Consider the following 5,874-nt stretch of genomic DNA (forward strand, 5'->3'; position numbering starts at 1 on the left):
TACCAACGTTTATATTATGTATTAAAAAACAGAAATGTATGTTTTTCGATTTTTTTTTTTTGCTAAAAAGTAAGATTAAACTTTATAGTCAGCTATGTTCGTAATTTCTGCGCGTTTATTTAAAAATCAAAGAAACTTTCGATACTTTATTTAATGTTAAAAAAATAAAACAATTAACTTTCATTTAATTATTATTAATTGTATTTTTAATTAATCATATGGTAAAATATTTCATTATTAAATATTTCATTATTTTGTTGCTGTTTATATTCTTTTTACAGAACAAAATTATCTGTAATATTTCAAAAGTTATTAAAGTTTTAGTAACACCTCTTAAGTATATAATTTGAAAAAAAAAAAAAAAACAAGAAGCCGTAGGTCCACCTTGAAACAGCCGCGATGCTCTAAATTGTTAGTTTTTCAGTTATTCTTTTTCATGATAAGACCAAATTAAAACAAAAATCTTATATTTTATACTTCAAAAACCGTGATTGCCATAGGCAGAAGAAATAATTTACAGCTACATACAGTATATTTTTGGAAAAATTCATAAAAAAGCTTGTAGCATTAAAAACGTGTATAAAGAAGCAATGAAAAGTCAATATACAAATATACATACAATAATAATAAAACGAAGATATTAATTTACAAGATCGTAACAAATTGAAAACAGATTGCCATGGTTATTGTACATTTATTATTAACTCTTTAAAAGATTGCAAAAATAGATTACATTTACATTTGTATTGATTTTAAAATAACAGTATACAAATCTTCGGTGAATAGATATATAATAGAATATATATAAAAAAAAAAAAAATAGTGAACGCAAAAAGAAAACTAGAATTATCGAAAAATCCAAAAATATTTTGTCTATTTTTACGTGTACAGTACAAAAACGCGTGTTTAAAAAACAAAAGTTCTTGCAGCTAATTAAGATATAAGTTATCGATTCTACCATTTTTGTTCATCTCTATTTAAAAAAAAAACGAGAACATTTTCATGCTTGTTGATTTAATATAATTTAGCTAAGTATGCCAAAGAAGAACCCAAAAACAGAGATATTGACAAAGTTACTTGAATTGCGCTGCTTGGTGTTTTCGTTGTAGTAGTTGTCGTTGTAATAGGCGCTTGTGTTGAAGTTTCATTACTACTAACAATTGTTACATTACTACTAACAGTTGTTACATTACTACCAACAGTCGTTGCAATAATCGAAGGTAGTGTAGACGTGGTTACTGTAGGTGATGCGGTGCTGTTGTCAGTGTTATTTTGACAAACTGTAATAGCAATTAAACCAAAGAACACAAAAAATTTCATTTTGAAAATAAGTATTTTGAAAGCCTTATGACGACCTATACTTCGGTTTACTTGTCGCTAAAGAGGATTCTTGAAAGTTTATGTTTAATATGCCACGTTTGTTGATGAAAACGAATTGTTTAACCTATAGGATTTGTCGTCGGCTTTATTATGATTGGTTGGTTGTGCTCAAGCGTAGTGTTTTTTATGGTATTTGTATAAAGCAGATGACAATTAAAAACAAACAGGGGGTTTATAAACATGAAACTTTTTGAAAAGTATTGGGCTTGAGTAAAACGGAAAACATCAATAAAACAATTAAACACAGTTTATTATATAAATAAAACTTTGCTTTTTTTTTACCGTTCAACTCTTTCAGAGATGTAGAAGTAGTTGAAAGCTGTAAAAAATAAATTTCGGAACTTATACTTCCGCAAATATTCCATATTTCGTTTTACAAATTTTGTTTTCAAATATTCTTTTTTAAATAGATTTTTTGTCACTTCCTAAAGACTAAATTAAGCATTTGTTAACCGCACTTAAACCGGAGGAGTTAACTTAAAATTAATGTTTGTTATCTATTTTGTTACGCAAAGTTTCAGTGTTTAAAAATATAGACTAAGTTATTACGTTTTTATTTTTATTTTTTTTCCGTAAAAGTTACACCCGTCTCTAAAGTTTCAAATAATCATTGTTTTGATTATTTAAGTATACTTTGAAAATAAATGTTTGGGTTTAAAAGCAAAATTCTATATAAGCATCTTATTAGTTTCAACAATAAACCCTTTCAGAAGATAAGAATTTAAATAATCGTTTCGGTTTCGAATAAAAAGATTTTTCTATGACTCATTTTCAAAAAATGCTTGTTATACGAGGCATTTTTATTATTACACACAGATTATTTTTTGATTTCTTTATTCGAGTTAGGAATCGTCAACAAATTTTGCAACGCTAAATTTATTTGAAAAACAGAAATTTATTTGAAAAACAGAAGATCTTATCGCGGTTCTTTTACGCGGCTATTTTCATTAAACTTAAAACGCAACTTCAATTTTTATATAACTATAAGGCTCTGTGAGGGAAAACTTTTTTGTTTTGTTTAATACTTAAATTTAGCCTTGCGTAATGTTTGCGTAATAAAACTTTTAAGCGTAGGAACAATTGCGTAATGCAACTTTTAAAGACGTACCAGCAATTTTTGGTATTAAGTTGCTTCAAGCTGGAGTAGTTTATAAGAAAATAGGAGATAACTCAAAATTAAAAAACTCTAAAGTTAACTACACTTTTTTGCGTATAAGTTAGCCAGTTTGTTTTTTTTTAGTGAAAATATGCCAACTAACCTACAACTACTATTTTCACTTTAGTTTGGCATTTTTACATTTTAATTTGACAATTTTCACTCTAACTTGTAAAGTGAAAACCGCTAATTTAAAATTAAAAAAATGCCAAATTAAAGTGAAAATTGGCCAATATAAATGCAAAAAGGTGGAGTTGCTATTTTATTTGAAAAATAAGCTTGATAAATCAGCATGAATAAACCGCTTCAAAGACGCCATTTTTTGTAGAATTACATAGAAACGCGTCATTAAATAAAATAAGTAAACTCATTTTAAAAATTTATTAATTATAACCCACTTTAGTTTATGTTTCATAACAAATTAAATGTAAAAAATTAAAATTAAAATAGGATAGAATTAGAAAGACTTGCAACTTCTAAATTTTGCACATTTTAGTTTGAAGCAATTAATTTTTCTAAAAAAAGTTGAAAACAGCTGGTGCCCAATCCCTAATTGTAAAGTTTATTAAAAATAGTTAAAAACGCTTTAAAATCGACGCGCGTACAACGCGCTTTGCTTTAAAAAAATTTGTTTTTGAAAAACTTGGAATATTTTTCAAGTCTCAACATATCAGTTTTAAATGTTTAAACTATGTTAAAAAGCAATATGACAATATAACTAAGTAAAAAAAAGTTATGAAAAAAAGTTTAAAATAAATATTAAAACATTGACATCCGTAAATATCTTTTATTTGCAAAAAATTCAAACTTATTATTAAAGTAAACAAGACATTAGTTAACGGGCTAAAAGTATTTATTTATCAATTAATTTGTTACAAGCAAAGCAAGAACATCAGCCGTTAGATGTTTGCCATTTTATAAAAATACCCTAAAATATTAGGTCCCTCCCCTTGCCCTAAGGTGAGGGCAGTTATGAAGTAAATAATTTCAACTTTACTATACTAAATTTAATTTCATGGAAAGTTTTTTAATTTCATAAAAAAAAATTTAAAATTAAAAAAGTTACTACTATGAAAACTTTTCGCCCCCCCCCCCGCTTTTTTTTTTCCCCAAAAATGAGAGGGTTATAAATTTAACTAAAACTGAACTTGTAAATATAACCATGGAAGTACCATGGAACTACGATGGAAGTGCAACGCTTGAAAACATCAAAGGGTCCGTTTTAAAATATTGTTTATTTACCGATAAATAATCGGCAAATAAACAATATTTTAAAAAAATGGCATATTAATATTGAATTCCATGCTCATTTTTAACTTTTCTTGCAGTTCGAACAAGATACTCAGACACTTCAAAGTAGCTTGATATCTTTGTACTTGACCATGATTTTGGTGTGAATTTTAACATTTGCATCTTACGGCGATACAGTCAAAAAAAATTTTTATCTCATGTTAAAATGTCTAAATCACGGTCGTTGTTAATGTTGTTTGAAATTGGGTTTTTTATTTCTGTTGTTAAAGAAGTTTCTTTAATGTTATATGCTAATGAGACCATTTTTGCAACTCTGTCAATAGTGTTCTCAAACTTTTGTTTTGCTGCAGGCAATTGCTGTGTTTTGAAAGACTTTTTAGTTTGAGTGGTGAAATTTCAAGAAATTCTATAGTGGTATTTCTCCTGTAAATTTCTCCTGTAAATTTAAATCTCCATCTGTTTCTACTGCTTTTTTGTAATATTTACTGTAGAATTTTCAACCTGGGATTACATAAACATTATTTTGTTGCAAAAATTTTGTCAAATCTAGGGAAATATTTATATTACCTAAGAAACAAATTTAGTTTTAAGTTTTTAAAATAACTGAAAGTACAAAAATTTTTATAAATAATAAAATTTTTTTCTTTTAATATCCATATCAATTCTGTTTTAATTAATATTAGATTACCTTTTATAGCAATTTTTTTACTTTCCTTGTTTGTTCCAAAAGGATTGCAACACTTTGTAATTTTTCTCTCAAAATATTTTCCATAGAAATGGAAATGATAACAACATATAATTCTTATTGAACAATATCTTTCCTTTAAATTTGCTCGCCATATTATTTTTTCTTGTTTTTCACAAGAAAGATCTTTGGATTGAACAAAACCTTGTTTTCTAGAAAATCCAATTTTGTGGCAATGAATGTTAAGACTTATTCCAATGTCATATTTCTCCATATTAAATATGTTTATTATTTACAATATTACCTGCCAAAAAAATAAAGTTCACAACCATTCTTTAAGAAAATACAAACAAGTAAAGGACAACCTTTAAACAGAGCAAAACAAATTATTTGCTTGTTTTTGATATATTAAGAGGTAAGCATTCACCGATTTGAATTGAAATAATGAAAAAAAATTGTTTCTCAAATTTGAATTAAAAAAAATTATGTTTTTAAATTGAATTTTAAAAATTATTTATTATATCATTTAATGTATTAAAAAAAATCCAGGCAGATGGAGGAGGGGCAGAGTTGGTTAGAGGCCCCTTGGCCCTCCCTTGACCTATGACGTCCTAAACTAGTCAATAAATAATACTATTTGACGTTTTATTGAAATAAATGTTTTAAAAAACATTTCAATTGCTTTCGTTATAAAATTTAAATTTTTCTAAAAAGACACAATTTTTAAACGCAAATTTTGATCAAGTTTAGAGCAACAATAGATGAATCAAATTTTTTTCAGTAGACCTAAGATAAAATAATGATATACAGTTAAACTTTTTATTTGGGATTTTGGGACACAGTCTTCATTTTACCTCCAAAAATCATGAATTTACAAGTCAACAATTTTGAACAAAATTAGATATACAAGGCTTTTCCTGAGACAATCAAGTCTTGAGGGTGCTCTTTTTGGATTCCGCAAGTAAAAATCTATTGGGATACCAAATTTTAGGAAATTTCCCCAAGCCATTACGAAGATACTATATATCAAAGTTGCTGAAGTTGCTTCAGATAATTACTAAAATGCTAACATTATTTTAACTGTTTTTTTGGATGATTTCATATGGAATTACCCTTTATTGAATGTTTAGAGAAATGCATTTATTATTTAATTCAAATATTTGAAAAAAACAAATCGAAAAAAATCTTCAATTAATAAATTATTAATAAATCTTAAAATGATAAATGATTAAAAAGCTAACTAATGCCTAAAAATAATACCTATTATTAAAAATAATACCTATTAACTATTATTACTAAATCACATTTTTCTATATAAATATATTGTTTGGTATTACCTTTATATTTCTTATTGTTAATTTAGATCGATTGCTATCAAATAATGAGATGGGAAACAAAAAAG

Source organism: Hydra vulgaris, chromosome 05 (genome assembly GCF_038396675.1).
Source record: "Hydra vulgaris chromosome 05, alternate assembly HydraT2T_AEP".
In the NCBI taxonomy this organism is placed as follows: domain Eukaryota; kingdom Metazoa; phylum Cnidaria; class Hydrozoa; order Anthoathecata; family Hydridae; genus Hydra; species Hydra vulgaris.